The sequence below is a fragment of the Mercenaria mercenaria genome, chromosome 9, assembly GCF_021730395.1.
Source record: "Mercenaria mercenaria strain notata chromosome 9, MADL_Memer_1, whole genome shotgun sequence".
In the NCBI taxonomy this organism is placed as follows: domain Eukaryota; kingdom Metazoa; phylum Mollusca; class Bivalvia; order Venerida; family Veneridae; genus Mercenaria; species Mercenaria mercenaria.
The window spans coordinates 9,126,905-9,139,996 of record NC_069369.1 but is presented as its reverse complement, the minus strand read 5'-3'; the positions used below and the strand labels follow the sequence as shown (position 1 = coordinate 9,139,996).

Genomic DNA, 13,092 nt, shown 5'->3' with positions numbered 1-13,092 from the left:
CTCCCCAATGGTGGTTTTGCCTCGAACCATTCCAAGGCGGTGCCCCACTGTGTTCCTTTGTTTGTTTTGTCCTTGTGTGTTTGGTTTGTGTGAATGTGTGTGTAGGTCGTGTGCGCGTCCGCGTGCTTGGTTTACGTCTGGGGAGGCTGCGTTTTTTGGAACGTGGCTTTCCCTGTTGGGTTGGATATTCATCCTTGTTTTTTTATTGTTGTTGTTTTGCACAGTTCATTATCATTCATGAACAGACATAATCAAATGGTCTGCTAATAATTCTGTCTAATTCTAAATCATCTTTTCTCAGATTTTATTAACTATCAAAACAGCAGTCTTTATGTGCAATGTGAGGGCTGTAAAATGTCTCCCGCGTTGTTATATTTTCTGGATCTTCGGGCTTACGGAGCACTTTCGTTTTTACCATGATAGATTTCCAATTAAGTAGGTAGGGGATGTGCAAAGATCATTACTTCACCAACAGACACATTCAAACTGAATCTGCTATTAGTTTGCTAGGTTGTGTTATATGCTTACAAGGCAATTTTCGCATGTTTTATTAACTATCACCCCCATGAAATTTGCCGGTATGTAGACATTTTCTTAATGAATAAAACTAACAATGAAATTGGTCTAAATTTATTCTCATACCAAACATATAACTGCCATATCCTTATATGACTTATTATACCATATTTCATCAACAGAATACTTTTTGGACAACTTCACATGTACTTCCTATTTGATGTATACAGTTATTTAATAAAACTCCGCATGGACGCGGAGATGAACAGAACCAAGTCTCCTATTATTTTGGTTGCGTTAAATACTTCCAAAGGTTTTATTTGCTATCAATAAAGGTATTACTACGGTGATTTTAATGTTAATCTCTTCGCAATCACTAAAGTTGTGCAATTAATACAGCTTTATTTATCAAATAATAAGTTACTGATCTCATTTGCAACCAGTGCATTGAACGCATGGACATGAAATTATTTTTTATTGTAAGCGAGTTGATATTTGTCTATATACCATATCTCATAACATTGCAACATTAATTATGCAATATTCTTGGTTGAAAATACGTTATGTAATAAAAAAGTGTACATTCGACAATGTAGTTAGATACTTTAAATGCGGCATTGATACCAGAAAATATCATGCTCCACAACCCATGAATCAAATCGAATCTATTGTATACATATTGTATACATATTATATGCAATAAAAACAACAAGCAAAATAAGATAGATTCAGTCTGCTTTATTCTGTTAATGACCGAACTGAGTATGAAGCGGTCTTCACATTTCATTACCTCTTGCATATTTCATTACCTCTCATGAACAGACTCAATCATATGGTTTGTCTGCTATTATTCTTCTTGGTTGCATTTTTTGCTTCCAAAGGATCTTTTTACAAATTTGATTTCTTACGGTCTCCACTATACTTTAAGGCTTTGAATATGTGACTTAATCAAACTGTTGGAACAGAAACTGCAACCAAGCACAAAACACACGGTTTGATTAAGCATGAACATGAGAGGGAATGTGCAAATCCCAGTACGTTACGTCTCCTAGCAAAGGCTACACAGTGACGTTGAATGGTCTCCGTAACGCCAAATACATCGTTGCTATGTTTCATTATATTTAAAACCCGATATACACACACTTGCCATTTGGTTGCCATAGAATTTTTGTTACCTCTCGCCCGTTGATATAGTATAATTTACACAATGTTAATGACGTCTGTATATTAAATGATCGAATATTCAGCAAACGCCGTTAAAAGTATATGTACATGTACTTGCACGGATGGCATGTATTTTGATTTCACATGGGTTTTTTTTATATTCAGCAAAACGGTTCTTATTTTTTTATTTAGTTGTGCAAATTTAACACATAAACACTGCATGATAATATCATACATGAGTGTAATTAACAAATATATACACCGAAATGAACATCTAGTATATTTCTTCATATTAATTTCATATTAATTCCAGTTTAAAGCAGTGGTTTTACAAACATTCTGTTAGAGAATCTAGCTCTATCACTTTGCTTGCGTAAAATTTCATAACGAAAAACGTGTGATCACGTGTGTGTGTTCGTCTAAAGCCACTTACATGGAAAATGTGTCACAAAATAACATAAAATTCATTAGGATACTGACTTTCATCAGAGCTCTTTCCTTGTTTGGTTATTTGTGTTTTATAGACTGAGGTTAAAATAACAAGAAAAACAGAAACTTCCAAAAAGCATTAAGACATACAAAATATGTAACAAAGTCAACCCTTTAAATTACGTTCTTTGAGCTTTCAAATGGTGGTGTTACGTCTGCTTTGTTTATGGAAATTACCGCCATTTAAAAAAAAGTTTTTTCTTTGACGAAGAAAAAGCGTTTTTCAAGTCCAACTTTTGAAACATAATAGATGTCCGTCATTTTTAAGATCGAAAAAATATGGTTTTCTCTCTAAATCGCTTCACCCCATTTCATGTAGAAATGATTAGCAGTCTGAAATTACCTTATTATCAAACATTTTACATAAAGTCGTAACAATAAATTTTGGCAGAATTTTTTAATTGTGCATTTTCAAGCGTTTTAGTGGTGGTATATATCTTAGCGAATTTGACCAGAGATTAATTGTCGAAAAACCAACAGTATACTCATATTTCTTATTGATAAGGTCAACACAAGGTACATGAGTGCTTAAGGTTTAGCAGTATATCACAAAACAACAGATATTTTTAGCGAATGAACAGCATCTTGACACACAACTTATCTGTCCAATACATGTTTTACTGTTCTGTCCAACGGAGTTGGATACTTAAGATATTCTAAATGAGTTGTCCCCCTTTAATTAAGAATGCCATTTGTAAAAAAATAAATGTAAACAATTGTCAAAACGATGTTTTACCTAGTTATGTAAAGTTTAAACACTCGCACGATGTTGCAAATGCATCAAAACGAAGACATGTAACAGCTTTTAAAAATGGTGAGTTTTTAAAGGCGCTGGACTGTCCAGAAGTGTGGCCCCTTCAGGTAGTCCCTTTCCGGAATTCAATACCTATATGAATAAGTTGACAATGGTTTTGTACAATAATATAAATGTTTTATATGCTGTTATATTTTCATGTAAAACAATGCTTTCTTTCTATAATTTGATGATGTTTGAACTTTTTTTCTCCGAAGCATGGACCTATACCTTAAACAAAATGGCTAAAGTAATCCTTAAAAGTACTACGGCTTTAAAATAAATCCTCCTTTGCACTGTTCTAATTACCTCGTACTGGTCGTATTTCATAAAACCTTGGAAGCATAGAGTGCAACCAAGCACACTTATAGCAGACTCGTTTTGGTTAGGTCTGTTGTTTGAGGTAATGAAAAGTGTAAAATCCTTGCTCCTTCTAGGACCGACTTAAGCAGAACTCTATTATAGTAAAATTGGTTGTACTCCATGAGGTATATAACAATATATAATTATATATTTTTTATCATCTGTTCAGTCCAGTCTAGTTTAAAATCGCTTTACTTTCACCATGGCGTTTCCTACACGGACTTTTAATTTGAATATTTCGCTTTAGGCAATGCCTTTTTAAACTTGAAAATATTACTAAATCGCTGAAGCTGAGTCTATATGTAAATTAATTCTGAATTGATTATACCTATCTATGGTTGTTAAAGACACTAGTTCTTCCTATTTTCGACAGTAGTGTTTTCTTTGTTTTGCCTGTAATACTATATTATTTTTCATCATGTTGCTTATAGACATTATTAACAATTCACCAACATGAACAGACACATTTACTTGCATAAAATGGCTGATTTGGAATATCTTCGATTACAAATGTTCGAATATCATGCTTTAGATAATGATATTTTCTAAAATAGAAATCTATCAGACTAGTTTATTTCTTCTGGAGGAAACGTTAGTCGGCACTGGCAAAATTCCATAAAATAAATATTTTTGTCACAAACGTTCGATGAATTCTATCCACAGCGTAATCTATTATCTGATAGAAAGCTTCCGCGTCTAACAATGCCAGGAAACATCGGTCTCAAATAACAATGATGACAAATTGCTTTGGTCAAAGTGAAAAGTGAATAGTATTCATTTGGATTTAATTTTCTCCCGATTTTGAGTGCTTTTTGTCGAGAAAGTAGAATTATATCAGCTTTTGTTTGCTACAAAATATAATACAGTAGCACTTGTTTCCACACGTTTAAGCAAAACGTCGTGGACTTAATGTTTTTACGCGTGCAGTTTGTTTGCTTATAATTATAAGCTTCCTTTAGAACTGTGTAACCACTGCATAGAAGCATCACTGATAACGAGTGCGAAAATTAAAGAATTTTGGAACTTTATTATATAAATTCTAATATACAATTAATGTAATGGAAGACGTTTCAGAAACTGGTTTTTGCATACCTAACTTTCAAATTACCTGATGTTTCATCTTGACAATACTACAATGTGAATTTTGTACACCCTCGCGATTTTACTATTGAGCCTTGAAAATATTGCATTATATAAAAAACATAAAAGAATTAAGAATTCAAGCGATCTAAAGTGTTGCTACTGATATTATCGTGAGGTATTTTCATTTGTCAGTTTAAATTGTTTTGCAAGAATTTAAAAAGATAACAAAACATGTTTTGCATTATTGATGTTTTACTAGAAATTTAAAGTCCGAACGACAGCTGTTTTAACTTCTCAAATATTTTCTATAATTCGTAAATTCATACGATTGTCGCTTTAAGAACGCTTGTGAAACAGGCCCCAGGTTCGTTGGACGTTATCACATTCTTTACGGCTGAGAGAAGATCGGCTGTCATGAGGACAAAGGTTGTCGTAGGCTTAATTACTTTTCTTTACCAATTGAAAAGAAAGCATTCATTTAGCGGAAAAAATAATATTTTTTTCTGACAAGACGAAAACAGCACTACACAACGTCTATTTCAATTTAATAATTTTAAAACAAAACAATGAATTGTGTTCAGTTTATACAGAACATAAATCTCGATCTCTACTAAGCCAAAAAGCTAACCCGACATTTGCTGTTTTGCAAATAGTTTTAACATAACAGAAAGTACATTTCTTAGAATAAGGGGACAGTTATATCGATCTATGTATATTAACATATCAAAATTTCAATAGTATTAAATTTCGCAAAAATATAATTTTAATCATTTTACTGCCAAAGCCCGTTTTTAAAAAGTCACAAAAATACCCACGAAAGATGCGTTTTTAGAAAATGAATATAATATATTAAATGCCCATTTACGATAGGGCATGGCAACGCCATTATATTGATTTTGTTGTCATTTTCTTCGCTCATATGGTTGTTCGCTAATTAGCAAATTCTATATTTTTTGCATTATTGTGACATCCTAGTGCACGGGAAAACAAACAAGGCTTTAAAGCAGTCAGTTAACCTATGTAAATGCAGAACATGTTCGTCTCTCCACATGGGGGAAGTCTGGTCCACTGACAAAAACAACAGCTACAATACAGCCTCAGTTCCAAAATATACTGACAGAAACCTAATATATGCTCTGGTCTGCTCACGATGTGACGTGACAGTTTATGTGGGAGAGACAGAAAGATCCCTGAAGGAACGCACAGAAGAACATCTTAGAGATGTCCGTCAACAAGCAGATAAACCAATTATGAGACATTTCGAGGGTCATACAGCATCAGATGTAAAGGTTGCGGTACTTCAAAACGTGTTTAAATTAACGAAAGACGCATTTACAGACAGATGGTGGAATAAGAATGGATAAAGAAGCTAGCCACGAAGACACCCCAGGGATGTAACGTAAAACTTTATATTTAAATGCATTCTAGTAGGACACTCTCGGTCATTATCGTCATCAGTAGAGACCCATGGATTTTTCAACTTATTTTGTGTAATTTTAGTAACTATGGAGGGTCCCTTCACTTAAATGACAATGCATGCATTTCTAGTGTTTCCGTACTGACTGTGCATATAGACCTTGTGAATTTTAGGGTTTAAACTGAATTGGACAGTTATTTTGCTGATAAATATATATATATATTTTTTTTTTTTTTTTTTTTTAGTTTTTGTATATCTTGCTGTACTTAGTATTGTGTTTTGCTCTCTGTTTGTGTATGATGTTGACACCTTGCCTTTTTTGCGGGAAACGACGTCACGTCTTACACAGGAAATGACGTGACGTCGTCTTAGAGACAGGACGTCAATATCACTCATTCCTGTCATATAAATGTTACATGGATATTACTTAGTCAGAAAAATATTTCCATATTCTTGAAAAAGGACAAGTGTCCGAAAATTCGAAATTAATAGTAAAATATCAACATAGTTTTGTACTATACTTCCCTTTGGAAGATTTACAGACATATTGTGTTTTGTTATATTTTTGTGACTTTTCAACGTTTAGTTGAAGTCGTACAATAAGCGGATTTATATGATAGCATAATTTGATTTAAATTATTAGAAATTGTGAGAACTTATTAACAGCATATTGCTCTAGACGTAGACTATTTTTCAAAATTGTATGTTCAGTAATTTTTAAATTACTGGCAAAGAACAAATGGCGATTTAGCTGTTTTGTTCAGTATATTTTGTATTTCAAATCTTTGTGCATAGTATCTGTTTTCGTTTCATATAATAAACTTCGGGAAAGTTTGAAAATGATTAGTTTCGGGAGACTTTTATAGAAGATTTTTGCCTTTGTAAGACATGTTAATATCTTGAGAGGAAAATTTTAACGCAACACTAACAGAAGTGAAGATATTGCTATGAAAATGTCCTAGGTTATATATAGCTCATGCTGTGTACATAATTTATATTTAGGAGGCGTTCAAACTCCTGTAGATATATTTATAATCAATTTATTCATTCCCTGCAGAATTGACGGGTGTAAGTACATTTGATTGAAGAGAATAATTATGTCCCAATTTGTAAGTCAAATAAGATTACGAACTCGTTTTGAATTCATTATCCAACTGTTTGTGGACCTGCAGAGAGTGATCGCAGTTTTTCAACCGGACACTTACACTGTATGTAAATTGCGTTAATTTTGTCAAAGTTACACACCCCTAAGATGGGGATTTGAAGTATAATTCACAATTGCTGACTTCCAAGTATTTGTAAGCAGTTGCATCCACATTAAAGGGTGCTATGAAACAAACAGCAATATAATCGGACTGAGATTCAAGACTGTGCTATTTCCCGAAACAATACCTTTAATCGAAATATATGATTTTAAGGTAGTTCTGCACGTTCAGACCAACATTTGTCTACAATAACAGATTTAATTAAACCCTGATTTTTCAAAATAAACTTCAGACTATACTCGGAAAAGAGAAAGAATCCTGCGCTTGATTTTTTGCTAGATTGACTCGAAAATTTTGGACCCTACACATCTTCATAATGGGAGTTTATAGGAAAATCATAATTTTGATGACATTTTCGCGAATACTTTATTTACAATGTAGATTTTAATTAAACTTTTCACAATTATTAACTAACATACGGGGTATAATATGGTGTAATAAAATGTATACGTCGCTTTACAGACGGACGAATAATTTCTAATCACATGTATCATTCGGAATTAACATCGTCTTTGAAAATCAGGTGTAAGTTTTAGAAGTCAATAAAATAATTACCCGGGTTATAGACTTTCTTTTCTTTTGTCATTATTAACAAACGTACATCAGTTTTCTGTTTCAAGGCGGTAGTGATACATATTAGCGATTATTCCATTATGTCTTATCGATAACATAGGTCTAGCTAAAATACACACAGAAAATCATATTTCGAATATTTATAGATTTGTTTTGATGTTAATAAAATCAATAAGAAGAACATTATAAATCTTAAACGTAGAACGCAACCAAGCAAGATAATAGCCGACTCATTTCAATGTAACATACCTCAGTCTTCGAGCTAAATTCTGTAAAACACGCATATAGGAGGGAGGGAGGTATGAACCCTATAATACAAGTACACTGAAGTGACGTATATGGAAGGGAGTATAATACCAATAATATTGGTACATTGAAGGAACGTATGATCCCAAAAGACAGAGTTCTACACGGAAAATACTATTAACAAAAATGAGTACTAATGCTGCAGCCGAAAATCAAGTAACATCCGCCAGAACAAAAATGTCGCAAAAAATCAACAGTACATAAAACGGACTACTAAAGCAAGACAGGCGATTGACAATGATCTTTCATAATTATGATTTGCGTTTATTCTAACGTTTATCAAAAAGTCTCAGTTGCGCAACATTTATATCACATTTGAGGTTCTCATTTGTTAGGCACAGAGTCAAATTATTTCTCTCAATGAGGACTAGATATCGTGACCTTGTTGCTGCAGAATAGGCGCCTTCCGAGGAAAAAGAAACACATCCTTTGTTGCGACCAATTTAGTATGTGTCTTTCGGTTATAAGGTTGACAGTATTATGATATGAATAATCAAAGCAAAAAGACACCGCATCTAAAATGTTAGTTTGTTATATTTCTTATACCTGTAACTTTATTTTTCACATTTATTCTCGTATTGTTACCCTCATTTGAGTGCAAGATATTCTGCAATGTATTAGATATGAATATATTTTTCTCATATCTTTTATATATGCAAACTGGGGGTTGTAAAAAGGTTAACAGTGTTAATAATATTATATCGATATTACTAATACTTCTGTAGACATCGGCTCTTGAAAGATGTTTCAAATATGATATTGAATGTTAATTAAGTTTTTGTCCTCAACAAATAAAATGACAGTGGCATGTTAGACGTTTAGTTCGGTGCACGTTACTTCTAAAGGGCCACATTCCCTATACGAGGTTTTTCGCTAGTAATGATGGGCTCGCAGAAAGAAAACCCTACAATAACGCTGTAGAGGATAGAGATCTGATTATCGGCAAATGACCAGCGAAGGATAAAATTCAATATCAGTTGATCCGTTCGCATTTCAACAGAATAGCGAAAGCTTTCGGTGGAATAAGGCCTTGTGGCAAGATTTTGGCATAGTTGTGTAATGGAATTAATAACGTCGTCACTAACTGGTAAATAGCTTTTTTTTAAAATTTTGGTCAATCGATAATAGATAATGCATTTAATTGATACAATTTTTCCTGATAATAATCAGTTTGATTCGCATTTTCTGGTACATATTTTTTTGCTGACTTTTTTAACCAGGCGATACAATAGATACCGGTATTGTAAATTAAAGTGGTGAAACTTTTAAAGTATATGAAAGAATTTTAATATAATGATGATAGAATAATTTTGCGTTGTAATTTCCAAATTGTTACTTACTTCCATATTGTTATTTTATATTTACAACGTCATATAAACCCTTAAATTAAAAGGAATAAAAATAAAACGATTGTCAAAACTGAAATGCCCGACTTGCAAAAATTTAGACTGAAATACAAACATTTTTGATATTTTCAAAATTTGACTAACATCAACCATTAGATCTTTTAGTTGATTATAACTTTTCAATTTTAATCCCTGTACGATAAGCTCTTTATTTAACAGATTAGTAATATATCATTTATAATTATGTTCTTTCTGTAATTTAAATATAATTCTTTTTTTTTTTCAATTATAAGTACAGGACTCAATATAATATGGTTTTCATTTAGAATTACAATCGTTGATTAGTCTTCCTATTAGTATTTTATAATAAACAATATGACCTTCAGCCTCAATAAATTTTGTTTTAAAAATCCTTGAATTTGACGGAAACAAACAAACAAACATACAAACGAAGAATAATTCTTATCTTGAGCAGTTGCATCTTTGTTTTCTTGAATATTTTTTTTACAAATATTTATGGCGTAGAAGTTTTAGTTTTGTCCGTTTCATAAATGAATCAAATTCTTGCAAAACTCGCATTTTGCTTTTGAATCTATGATACGTGAAATAGCTTAACCTTAATAGAATGTTGACAAACACGTTGTTTCATTTTTGTTTTAGAAGAAGCATCATCGCGTGTGAGGAACATGTTTTAAGAAATTGCATGGGGCCACTTAACGTCTACTTTGATGAATTATATTTTGTTTCCATATGCGGACAAAACTAATGTTATATTGTTTCGTATATATATTTAGAATATTTTGTAATTTATCTTTAAAACTACATACTGCATTAAATTGTAAAAAAAACTATATGAATTGATTTCTGCGAAAGACCTTGCCATTTAAATCCGAAACTTGATTAAATATCAATACATATATGTAATATGTGTCATATTACACGAGTATATTTTGCTAGGTAAATAATACTTCCTGTCCGCCCGCTTAGCTCAGCAGGGAGGGCGTTGATCTACGGGTCGCGGGGCTGTATGTTCGATCCGCGGGCGGGGCCTGTATTCTCCGTGACAATTTGATAAAATACATTGTATCTAAAATCATTCGTCCTCCACCTCTGATTCATATGGGGAGTTGGAAGTTACTTGCGGAGAACAGGTTTGTACTGGACACTGGTCAGGCTTACTGCCTGAAATACTGTTGGAAAACGGCGTTAAACCCAAAACGAACAAACATAAGAATTATTTACGGGAAATAGAAATATATCTTCTTACTTGAAAGATTTTAACTGGTTTATGTGGGTGCCATCATCATATGATGCACGTCTGACGATTAAAGAAATTAAATAATATATATCTTATTCAAACTGCTTTAATTCAAGTAACTTCGCTGCAACGATATTATAGGAAGTAATTATTGCATGACTCCTTATATGAATCGCCGGTCCATAGTTTGTGCTATATTACCAGTTTATATTCGACACATGTTTACTGGGCTTATTAGTCATAGACCCTTCGAACCTCGGGTAATAAGTTAAACTATTGACCGGCAAGCCGTTAAATAATTGTATACAATTACACAGTATAATGATATGTCAGGTAAACAAAAGAGTGATGTTGTTACTGTACAGCAGGTTTCCCAGTTATAGAGGGCAATATACAATAACTTGTTTACAATGATTGATGAGAAATTAATCACTTTTCTTCAAAGTCTAAACGTGAAAAAATTTAGCAGATATATTTTCAAATTGTTTGTATTATCTTACTTTAAAAATGGCAAAGAACCTTTATGCGTAAATCATTTGCAACATGTTATTCCCGTGTAGGAGTAATAATGGTGTTTTGTTGTTTTAGCTCTGATTTCGTGACTACCAGCAATAATGGTGCATTGTTCTTTCAGATAGTTTGTAGTAAAATGTCCAGCAGTAACACAATCATTCAAAATGCTCCTGTACGTACAGACGTAGCCAAATTTATGTCATGTTATAAAATACGCATACTTGGTTGGAAAAATTGTAGTAATAATAATAAAATATTAAAATGTTGGGTACGAAGAGTGAGGCTTTGTGTAATATCAACTAGTACTCACTAGTTCACAAGTGGTGTTTTGTCACTGACCGTTCCGAGAGTGTGTTTCCAGCTGTATTTCGTTACTAATTTATCTCTATCATATCTCTATATATATTACTTTGTCTATGTATTCGTGGGCATATGTTAATCTTATACATATTCAGACATCCGCTGGTCTGGGGTTGCAGTTTTATAGGGCTGTGCTCAACGAACGTGGATTTCCCACCGCCCATCAACGTATTTTTGTTTCTTGTACGGGATTATACAAAACATCAAAATATCAAAGTGTAATGTCTTTGGCCTTTACACTAAGCGTCACTAAAGAAAGATATTTTGGGCGGGGTGTTGAGGAACAACGTTTACTTCTGTTACATTTTGCATTTCCGGTCAGAACAATAGCTATGTTTTTCAAACTGGACAAATTAAACTTCTCGCCTGTACATGTATGTGTATTATTGTCATATCAGCGTGCCTTTAATTCCATAAATTGTCATTGAATTATTTCTTCTTTTTACCCTTTAAAAAAAATAAATATTTCAAAAACTTTTAACCAATACATACTTCGTGATAACATAGATAACAGTGCAATTTGCACATCATATGAATTATTTTTATGTAAACTAAAGTTTTAACAAAATTTGTATCTGTGATTTGCCCTTGCACTTAGAAATATTTCGTTTCTGCATTTTATACACCTGTTTTACAGTTTTGATTAATGAAACTTGGCTCATGATATTACAGCGGCGATCTGTACAATGATTAATGGTCTGAGCATTTACCAGTGTTCTGTTACCATGATGAAGGTGTAATTAATTTTGCCGGGTTAATTTCATTTTTGATGAACTTTGCCAATTCTCGTGACGATTTTAGGCAAAGGTTCTCAGACATAGGCTTAAAGATTCAAGAACTTAATATTTTCGGCGGTCGTGAACTTTGCCTTTTTGTTAATAAAACATAAGTATTTCAACAGCATCAATTTAATGTTGCAGTTATAAAATAATAAAATAAAATACAGAATTAACACCGCATTTTGTGAAATAACACCGACAGTTGATATTGAACGCAATGAGGAAGGTTTTTGTATTGTCCAGTTAGAAGCACGGTCTTTTATTGAGCTAGGTTGTGTTTTCCTTCTAACCATAGCAAGGCGATGCGGTGCTTCACTGCATCTCTCTTGTCCTTACATGCATCTGTACGTATAGATAAAACGTACTAAATAAGCAATCAAGCAGCACTTCCGGACTAATCGGATAATAGCGAAAAGACAAAATCCTCATTTTTTTTCAATTTGAAGCGGCATTTTCATGTTTTATGTAAGACCTAATTTCTGTTTGTGTTTCATTGTGGGCCTAAAACTTAGACATTTTTGGTTAATGCATAATAGATCAGAATTACAGTGGAAAAAGAGTTTGTATATTTAACAGAGTTTAGGTTTTTATTTGCTTGCAAATAGTTGAGTTACAAAATAAAAGATCGGGCATAAATGAAACTGGCATAATTACAGAAAGCTACTTTTTCTTATATATATAATCTAATCGGATAATAGCGAAAAGACAAAATCCTCATTTTTTTTCAATTTGAAGCGGCATTTTCATGTTTTATGTAAGCCAATTCCTGTTTGTGTTTCATTGTGGACCTAAACTTGACATTTTGGTAGCATTGCATTTTGATAGCTATCAGAGTAAAAGAGAGTTTGTATATTTAACAGTGTTTAT

At 32.7% G+C, this 13,092-nt stretch overlaps 1 protein-coding gene across 3 annotated transcripts in view; it reads left to right on the top strand.

Annotated features, from left to right (window-relative positions):
* The window catches only part of LOC123546439 (G-protein coupled receptor dmsr-1-like), a 279,955-nt gene that overhangs the window by 219,744 nt on the left and 47,119 nt on the right, over window positions 1–13,092 (top strand). The window contains exon 1 of one of the 3 annotated variants that reach the window (XM_045332697.2): window positions 8,905–9,056. The exons of the other annotated variants lie outside the window; for them this stretch is intronic. The gene's annotated coding sequence lies outside the window, so the exon portion shown is untranslated. Of the gene's footprint in view, window positions 1–8,904; window positions 9,057–13,092 lie in introns of those variants that run through there. 3 annotated transcript variants of the gene reach the window in all.